Here is a 10,815-nt window from a genome sequence, read left to right on the forward strand (position 1 = left end):
AGGAAGGGAGGGGAAGGTAACGAGCGAAATGGATATGGATCCATCCCAAGGTTTGGATCCCCGTGCGTTTAAGCCGCGTTTCCCATCGCGGCGGCTTCGATCCGTTTTCATTTTCATCACCCGGCACTCAACGTGAGCTCAAGGGTTGGAATCGCTCCATCGACCGTGTGTGTGTGTGTGTGTGTGTGTGTGTGTGTGTGTGTGTGTGTGTGTGTGTGTGTGTGTGTGTGTGTGTGTGTGTGTGTGTGTGTGTGTGTGTGTGTGTGTGTGTGTGTGTGAATGTGTGTGCAAATTTAAACAGAGGCCTCGGGAGGAAGTTGGGCAGGAAGAATCAGTAGCAGTAGCACCAGCAGCAGTTGTAATCGCATCGGTTCCGCTCTGTGGTCATCCCGATTTAGCTCTCCACACACACAGACACACAGACACACTCTATCAAGGCGTGTGGTTGTGAGTGCGTGTGTAAACGTGATCTAAATGTTAAATTTGTTCCCGTTTCCTTCACCCATCGCTCCCGTGCGCCCATTGCAAACCTCACCCCCCGATCAACACGCGCAGGGCCAATGGGCCTGCTCGAGAGGTCATCCCCCGAGCCCGGAGCGGATGGCGAGCAGCAGCAAGAGGATGAGAAACATCACTCATCTGAATGTAAGCGTGTGTGTGTGTGTGTGCGTGGCTTTGGTAACCGGTACCGGAAAAGGGTGATCGAGGCGGAGACCGGTGCGGGAACGAAGGAAATTGTTTGCAAATTTATTGGAACACATTTGCGAAATGGGTATCACACATCCGATGGTGGAAGAGCAGGGAAAGACACACACACACTCTTGACGCATTCACACACGACGGGGAGCGAACAGCAAAAAAAGCTTTTTGAAGGAAAAAGGGGAGTACAATGAGCGGAAATTCGGAACTCTTTTTGATGACGTCTAAAGCAAATATTTTCTAATGGATTATGAAAGTTGGAGTTATCGTTTCGATTCGCAAAGCAGAATGAATAATAGTGTATAACTACCAACAAAGTCGCTCCACAACCGGACACCGGGAGGAGCTCGATACACACATTCTCCTCCTAAAACCCCCCAGCCGACCCCTGGCAAACACACTTCACGCCGACCCGAAGTCACACAAAGGCGCTGATTCTTCTAACATTTACCCCGGCGGGTGAAGGGGTGTTCTCTCCCTGTGTCAGCCCCTTGCCCGGGCGCATCCGTGTGTGCAATCATCAATATTTACCTGTCCTCAATTCGTGTTTATTTGCGCAGCGGTCACGCATACATTTTCAAGTGGAGTTACAACACCGAAAATGGGAATGACGGAGAGGGGGGAGGGGAGTGTTACCCCCTTCACCGAGGAGCTGATATCATGGGAAGCCGGCAGGACTGGCATCGATTGGAAGCATTTTATCACACATCGAAACAGTGCTTTGGCAGCCTGGAGATGGCATAACGAAGATGGTTGTTCGGCGCCGTGACCAGGATAACATTCATAGTTAGTGCAGTATACACCTGGAAATGGTTTCGTCTGGAGCAAATAGTAGGAGATAATTCCGAGAAAGTATTCCACATTTGATTTCAGTTTTATGTACGACGAAAAAAATATTAAAATTCAATGAATATTGGTGCCATGACCAGGAAATAATATCGTAAAGGAGCAGGACGCAAATCCTGTACAAAAATAAGATTGAATTTATTTTGATATTTATCACATTTAACACATACACTGTCATTCAACTGTCAATAACAGGAACTGGTTTTGGAAAATCCTGTAAATAAGCAATCTTTTTATTGCCTTTTCGATCTAAAAAAATACAACAAATAAACACCAATCCAACGCTCCTCCCATGACGATTATAGATCAATAAAAATCAACACTTTACTCATTCCGACTGTGATGGATCCAAACGAAAGGACTGCTTACTTCACAATTTCGGCAGAAACCACCGCACACACCGGCATCAGCCTTGATGAAAGAGGATACCCTCCAAAAAAAAAAAAGACACAATTATATTCTACTCCACTGGGACACCCCGACCGATCGAGTTGGCGCGCTCTGTGATCATTTCCCCATCCCTTTACGAGCATCGGTCGCGCGCGGTGAGCTTTTTACATCGACGCGATGCGCTGGGGTTCGTCTCTTTCGCCTCTTCTCATCCTTCGCAGCAGCAGCAGCATCTCATAATCGACCGACGTTCCAAGCGGCACCTAGAAAACATGGACGACGACCCTGAAAAGCCACCGTGCCGCTGCCGGCAGCAGAGGGAGAGATGAATTTCAAGATCTCCAGGAATCTGTTTTTGTTGCTTTTCTTTTCTTTTCTTTTCTTCGTTCGCTGGGTCCACACACCAGCATCGCTGGAGGGTCAATTACACGAGGCTCGGGCCGAACCGAAAGCGCGCCTTTTCATCGCTCTTTAGCTGCCTTTTTTTTGCTCTGGAGTGTTACTTTCGTTCGGCGCCCTTCTATTATTGGGGCTAGCCGTTGGATTATCTATCGCGCGCCCTCGTCTTCTCGAAGCTGCCTGAGGGTTGCTTGATCCCCGCGATCCGGTTATAAAATAGAGGGAGCAGTGGCGGTTTAACCATTGAGCTAGCACGCTACGGCTAGGTGGCCGTGTGGAGGATGGTTTTCACCTTCCCGTTGGCTTCTCCCTTCCCGACGGCTAATGATCTTTACCATCATCTTCCAACCAACCCAGCATACTGTGCCCGCGCGTGAGCGATCGTAGAACAAAACGCGGGCAAAAGAGTGGAGATCAATTTCAATCCGATCATATGCTGGGGGCGCTCAACCGCATCGTTATGGAGGGCAGGGGATGGAGATGATGATGAAGATGAATAATCGGCGCTTAGCAACCGTGTCGTGTGGGAAGGGGTTCATCTTCACGTTAGACCACTCTTTCCGGCTACCATCGCACGTCCACACATTGATCTGTCTTCTTGCCGCACACAGACACACACAGTCGCGTCATAAGACGTAGTAGCTCTAGAGACAGACGTGTGTGTCAAGAAAGTACAACACCTAACACTGTTCTGTTTATTGAAAAAAACATTTAATACTCTCTGCTTCAGGTTCTACTCCAACAAGACAATGTACCGAGAACAATAGCCCAACGACGTGATGCGCGCACACACACACACACAAAGAGAGTCACCAAGCCGGAAAAGCTACTCCCCGTTTCGTCCCTTAGTCTATTGCATTATTCATCAGCAGTGTTCTTCCCGGCATTGGAGCTGCACCCGGGGACAATGTCTGCGACAGTCAGCAGCGAACCTCAACACACCACCCCCCATCGAAGCGCACCTATAATGATGCAGGTATTTTGCTGCTTCCACCCACAGAGCTCTCACCACCCGGTGGCATGGATAATCGCATAGGCCCACCGCCTCATAGGCCCCTGCAGCCCTGCAGCCCGTTTTGCAGATCCGTCAATAAATCAACCGCCACAGACGTCATAAAGCGCCACACAACAGTGTGCAGGGAGAAACCGAGCCCAGCACCCTTTTATAGAGAAATGCCACAAAGGAGCGCTTTTGAAGGCGTGTGTTTGTGTGTTTGTGTGTGAATGTCTATTTTCTTTGCAATTCCACCAGCATCCGCCAATGGGAAATGTTACATTCGAGAAAGCATGGGGCTGCCCTTTTTCTCCCCCCTCCTCGGTTACCCTTAGAGGTGGCTCGAGCAGGGAAGGAGCAGGAGGAAAGCATTGCGATACGCCCATGAAGCTGAAATGAAGATGCAAGCAACACGAGCTTCGCTGAAAAAGGTTCTAAACGAAGCGAAAACATTCCACTGTTAGTATAAACTCCCACACACACACATACAGTGTTTCGTACCTTTCGTACCGCAGCGCATCGTGGGCACTAGCGAGGGGAGTCAGAGAGCATAGAGGACACAAAGGTCTTTGATGCCTACACGCTGTGCGATTCTCCTTCGTGGAAAAGAAAGATCCTATGGCTGTGGGTGGGTGTGGATGCAAAATACACAGGGAATACAGCAGCATGTTTGGCTAGGTGATGGGTAAAGATCCGGTGTCAACTCCGGTACTACTCCGTTAATTTCTGAGTTGGCACTGAAAGGTAGGTCCGCCCAGCATTAGCCGCAGCATTTTGGAATCGTCTGGAGCTGTCGGGAATTGCCCGGAACCGTCTAGAAGTCATCTGGAGTCTTCCGGAGTCGCAGTCGTCCAGAGTCGTAGCCGGAGGAGACCGGAGTTGTTTGGAGTCACACTCAGGTCAACTCCGGACAACTCAGGATGACTCAGGACAACTCCGGACGACTTCGATAAGACTCCAGATGACTCCGCACAACTGATGTGGACTTTGGACGTCTCCGGGCGTCTCCGGACGACTTCAGACGACTTCAGACACCTCCGGACGACTCTGTACGACTCCAAACGATTCCAACTCCGGGCGGAACTGGTGATTCCGATTTATAGGAATCGTAATCATACTAACAATTGCTGGAATTGCATCAGAGTCATAAGGGCGCTACAGAGAGCACACAACTCCTGCTTCCTCTTCTTGGTGTATTTCATAGAGGAACATCGTGGAGTAGAAGATGAATTGACAAATGTAGGGATTCGAATCTCATCTCATCATCGACTTATGTTTTTTTAAGAAAAGCCTGGGTAGGTAAAACATGCCCCTGCAACTGTGCTATGTCTCGCCAAGAGGGATATTCTAAGCCCACCAATCGTGTAAAGAAGGAAAAGGCAACAATCTTTCCTTAATTCCACACCTGAAAAGCAAACCCGTTGTTTAAATTCACCTTCGCGCTTTTCAATCCCATCACCCAGCACATAGTCCTTCTTCCCTATCACCCTCTGTTGTGAAACTTTTAGAAACATGTCTTACATAAAGCCTTCCCCGGGGTCGATATTGATTGTTGAGATTCGACAGCAAATCATCCACCTTTCCTCTTGTGCTAGCAACAGCAACAAAGTTGCAGCTCGTGCATGTCAAACCAAGTGACAGCCAGGTGCTCTTATGCTAGCAAAGTTTTCGCGATTCGCATACCCTTGCAGGAATGCTTTAAATGTTCGATTACGAGCTATGTTGATAGTTTGAATTTTAAATTCAAGCGATAACAAGTAAACCTCAACGAGGTGTAATTTTATGGACGCCCACTCCCTCTCTGGACGCTCTGGGAGGTCTTTTGAGGCAATTGTCAATCCAATTTCACGCACTGCATACACGTGAGCAAGCGCTTCCGACAGACAGTCGCACAAGCTTGAATTAATGGGACCACTTTGAAAAGTAAAATGGTTTCGTCACAAATTTGTTCCGTGGAGCATTTCCATTTTGCCGAAAAAAAAACTGCCACCATCTAATAGTTTGGTGGATTAGCATTAGCAAAACGGGAGGGCAGATCTTTCGCTACGATTACCAAAAGCACGTGTTCGGCCTAGACGTGTCACGTGGAATTGTTGTGCCGTTTTGAAAAGAGTGGCACAAAATTGATGCAGAGGACCTTCTCGTTTTTTGTTCTGTTCGGTTCTGTTCTGAATATAAGTAAATCACATGAGTTGCCGCACGTGCGTGGTCAATTATTGATGATGTGGGAGTAATCACGCCATTATACAGTGGACAAAGGCGGGAAGAAGAGTCTCCAGGGGGTGTGGCACCATCAGGCCAGGTGAATGTGCCATACATAAGTTGCCTTCTGTTCCATTTGCTGCTTGAACCCGTTACAAGAATAAAACGGAACTGTGCGCGTATCAACAACGCTTTGGCGGTTTGAGCATAACCTATTGAAAGCGGATTATTATGTACCACACACAAAAAAATAATGCTCCTCCTTCACGAGCCATGAGTGATCCCCATTATTGTCCTCCATTTCAGCTTTGCTCCCTCAGCGCACAACCACCACTGTTGTGAGATGTGATTATGACTAACGAACAAAAACAAGCTGGAAAAACAATCACCCCCATCGATTCGTGCTCGAACCGCACTCCAGGGCGGGGGGAGGCAGTTCATCTCTGCAGGCCGGATTATGTGTACATGGCAACCTCCCCCCGACCCCGACCCAAAACCCCCGGCTTAACCACCCAACCCAAAAGCCAGTGACGTAGGAAAGGGGACTTCTGAAAATGCTTACTTTGTTGCTATCCTAATGCTGGGTATGCGCGTTCGGCCGTTTTCGAAAGGTGGCGTCGTGTCGTTTGCACCAAAGCAAAGCCGTGCCCCACACACACACACACCTCGGTCGGTTCCGGGAGTTTGGACGAGGAAATGGTGCTTTCGCACTTCCTGTTTCCCCGGATGTGTGTGTGTGTGTTGATGGTTTGGCGCTGGTTTGTAAGCAATATTCGCTGCACCGAAGGGGATTTGTTGCTGCAGCTGCTGCTACTGTTGTATGCGAATTCACCGTAATCACACACACAATACACTCACACAATCACACTGGGGCGCCTTTCGGCCCTCCGATACACAAAGAGGCCGTTCTCCTCCGGCCGTTACGGCACAGACACACAGGCAAATATACACGCACACTAATGCGCGAACGCAAGCGCGCGCACACGCTCCACTAAGCCGCCGACGAGACGCGAAGGGATTTGGTATAAATTGGATGACTTTGGCACCCGCGCGCACACACTACCACACACGAAGGGTGGGGGCTGATGACGGGGCTGTTGCTGATGATAAAGCTGCTGCTGCTGCTGTTGTTGCTGTTGCTTCTGCTGGTGATGACGACGATGCGGACGGTCGCACAACATTCTTATCAATCATCGCATTCGCAACCGCCATCATTATCGTGGCATACATACATTTCGCTGCGCACACACAGCCCGCCCCCCATACATACAAACACACGCGCGCGCGTTGACACACACTCACACGCTCTATCGGCTCTTTGCTGGGGAGAGAGATAGAGGCGAGAGGGAACGACAGAAGAAAAAAACAACACACACTCACTAAGTTTTTCTTCCCGTATTCTTCCCGTGCACGCTGGCCCTTTCACTGACACACACACATACACTGGTACACAAACGATCTTTTTCGGTAAACAATACTCTCTCCCTCTCTTTCTTTCTCTTTCTTTTTCTTTTTCACTCTTTGTGAATTGATCCGCGATTTATCCGTCGCGAATCAGCAGTATGGTACGCCCGGTGGTGCACATACAAATTCACTACACTCTATACACATACACGCTGCTGCACAGACACATACACTCACACACACTCACACACACGTGATGCTCTACAACGCGAGGCGAGGTTTCCGAGGCGTGTGTGTAACACCACTGCGGGATTTTTCCCTTCTTCTTCTTCTTCTTCTATTGCTTCTTCTATTCACTGCTTATTTTCCGGACTTTTCCGCACTACTACTAGTTGCGCAGGCTGGCTGGCTCCGCTCGTGGGGGGAGGAAGAGAAGAGGCGTGGAGAGACACAGGCGCTACCGCAAACACTAAACTTTTCTTGTCGGCCCATGCGGCAATCACAAGCACACACACACACACATACACACACATATGCAGGGACGCACGCACACTACTCAATCAATTCCACCACTATCACGACACTAGCAGCTTGCTGCCGCGTACGACGACGACGTTGCTGTTGTTGTTGCCTCGGCTGCGGCTGCTGCTGCTGCTGCTGCTACGATGTTGATTGCACACCAGCATCGCCGCCATCGTTTGCCTGGCCGCCCGGGAGAGACAAAGATGTGTGTGGCGTCGTCACACACTCGCTTCGAACGCTTCTTCGCGGCGCGGCGACTCCACTTCGACCGACGGAGCGGGGCCAACTGCGGCAAACTGCGACGATAATTCTTGCTGCTGCTGCTACTGCTGCTGGTACACCTTCACTCCGCAACACCACCACACACTACCTACGGCACCACGCTCTAGGGAGCCACACTTTTGCGCGCTACACTGTTTGCACCAGACCGAATAAGTAAAGGGCCGGATCGATGAAGCTGCTGCTGCTGCTGCTGCTGCCGAACTGAAAGCAGCAAAAGCACATGTAAACAATTGTCTTTGAAGGAAGGGAGAGAGGATGATGGGATGCGGTGGTTGTGGTGGTGATGGTCGAAGATCGATCGGCACAACGCAAGGACCTTTGCCACTTCCCGCAACGGTACGTCATGCGGCGTAGTAGCCGCTTGCTCCGGCGTATCTCGTTCGCTTTGCGTTTCTCCTACTTCCCTCCCGGACGACAAGCAAACAACTAAACGCTACAACCTATCGGTCAGGTGGGTTCCAAAATGAAGCAAACGTCAATCAATCAGAACAATTCAACCGCCCAAGTGCGTATCGACTGTCGGTGAAACAATAGCAGATGAGTGCAACAGTACGCACAATTATTATGGCAAGTGTCTAGAAGTTTAAACCTCCTTAACCTAAGCTCAGTTCGCTTAAGAGCCTCGTTTTAGTTCAAAATCGCTGCCCACCGTGCAGCAAAATCCCACCACGCAAACAATCCATCACCACCAAAGGGCCTAGTGTAGAGAGGAGTCGTGGGGAATTTCGCAATCTTGTTGATTCGTATTTGTTCAACTAAAAATAAAAGAAAATTAAAAACGGCCTGTTTTAAAACGGTGCCTTTAAACACCGCCGGAACGCTTGATTTTTTTCACCTTCTGCCTACCGCTTCAATATGTCCCGCACACATACACACACAAAAAGAAACCAAAAACGACTCTCCAGTCGCAGTGCTAACAAGAAGAGAGCGGAAAAAAAACACACAACAAAGGAACAAAGTTTCGTGTTGTTTGCCGCTGACAGTTCCGCAACGCACAAAAGACCAAACGCCGACAAACGGCGAGCTGTCAAACAGGATGACAGTTCTAAGCGCACCCGCGCCGCTTACCTCGTTCCCCGCTTCCTTACTTTAGAAGGGGGGGGGGGGGGGCGAACACAACACCAGCAACAACAACAACCACAACAACAAGAGCAATCGGGAGCAAGGACACTGCGCGCGGCCCAACACGTCCGGCTTTTCATGCTGCTCCATTGCACACAACACACACTCACACTTGCACACCAAGCATACGGTGTAGTTCCCCTCTCTCCCTCACGCATTAGACAACTTTCCTCGCCCGCCGTTTGGTTCGGGCGGAAGGATGCTGATCCTCGAGGGCGGCCAGAGTTTGCAGTGTTGGTGTGTTGTGAAAAATGTCCATGCCCTGCATCCCGCCCCTGTCACCCTGCCCTTTTCTGCCCATCTTTGCACAAAACCTATCCAGTTGCCTTTTCAACATACACACACACATACATACAAGCATGACGCACATGATGAAATGGAGAGACGGAGGAAGGGTTCGATTTACCTCCGGGGAGGTGGATTAACGATTGACAAAATGTCATTCGACCGACCCCCGTCTGTTTCATTTGCAAAACATAGCCCCTCTTCCCCTCCAACCCTTGTACCTGAGTTCCCATCCGCCAATTCCAGTTCCGACAGGGCTCTGTTGCGCGTTTTGGATTATTTCCCTTGTTTGCTTCTTTCCTGCTCAGCTAGGATCCCAACCCTTGCTTCACCCCCTTACTGCACCCTGATCCACGACGTTTGCTTCTATACTATTTTCTATTCCTCTAATCCTCAGCCACCCCACAGCCTAGCCGTTCCCACTTCTATACGCATCGCCATCTACGTTACACGTCGTACTGCGCCCCCCTCACCCCTTCCCTGCAGCAACAGCAGCAGGCTGTGAATCGAGCGAACCGCTTGGCACGGAACGATGGCGTTCAGATGGCGACACACCACCACACCAATGTATGCGTGTGAACTTGGCCGTCCGCGGTCGAGAGCTGGGCAATGTGGACGACTACCACCACCACTACCACCCTTTTGCGAACCAGCACACCACACTTCCGGATGTCGCGGCGATGTGCGGCCCTTTCCCAGCGATCACACTGTCCCGATCGGTCCCCCATTGGTAGCGGATTCCGACACTGCAGCCCAATTCCGGCCACAAACACACCACCACCCCGAGCGCCATGTCACAAACACACACACACACACACACACACACATACTCCAAACACCTTGGCGAGTAGAGAGAATATCCTGCAGTTTGCCACACACAATCTCGTGCTGTTTCGTCACCTTCTTCTGTGCCCTGCTGGGGAAATCACACGGCCAGACCGTCACACCTTGCCCTCGGTCGTTTTTCACTACACCGCCCTCTTTTGCGTGAAGAGAGACGAACAGAAAGAAGCTGGGGCAGGCAACTCTGGGTGTCTTCGCGGATCTTACGGAATCGCGAAATCCGCATCTGTGTGTTACGTTGCGCGTTACGATCTTCGATGGTGTGTGCGCGCCCCCTACGGCACACACGGCTTGTCAAAAAGGTTCGACCAGCACCAGCACCACCACCACCGCTCCATCGCTTTTCCTGTTGCGGGACAGCGATTCGTCGATCGCTTTTTTCACGGGTTTGCCCCGCCTGCTCACCTTTCACCCGCACGCTCACTAACGGTGCACCACGTCCGCTGCACCGTGCACTGTCTATTTGTTAGGTTATTGCACGATTTTGCTGGGAAAAAACGGGAAATAATGGGACGAACAAACCGAAACCGCGACGAAACGATTCCTTTGCTCTTTCTGTCGTGTTCCACCGCGGACAGCGACACGCACACACCCGTACGGCTCGAGGGCATTGCTGTGCGGAAACCGCATGTACGCGGACGGAGCGAGACGGCACCAGGTGAGTGGGGTTCGTTCCGGGGCCGACCGTGCCGCGTGCGAGAGCGGTACAGCGCGATGTAGTTGCTACAGGCGTCCGCAAGATGGCGAAACAGTACGGTGAAACCGTGTGTCGGTGTGTGCGTGCCAGCGGGCTCCCTTTTCGCCCTGAAGTGTTTGAAGCGTCGGGC

At 50.7% G+C, this 10,815-nt stretch overlaps 1 protein-coding gene across 1 annotated transcript in view; it reads right to left on the reverse strand.

Annotated features, from left to right (window-relative positions):
• Positions 1-10,750, reverse strand: part of LOC121601262 — an 82,406-nt gene extending 71,656 nt beyond the window's left edge. Inside the window, 2 exon segments of the mRNA XM_041930080.1 lie at positions 6,093-7,939; positions 10,394-10,750. The gene's annotated coding sequence lies outside the window, so the exon portion shown is untranslated.
• Between the last annotated feature and the right edge of the window lie 65 nt (positions 10,751-10,815).

The sequence above is a fragment of the Anopheles merus genome, chromosome 2R, assembly GCF_017562075.2.
Source record: "Anopheles merus strain MAF chromosome 2R, AmerM5.1, whole genome shotgun sequence".
NCBI lineage: Eukaryota > Metazoa > Arthropoda > Insecta > Diptera > Culicidae > Anopheles > Anopheles merus.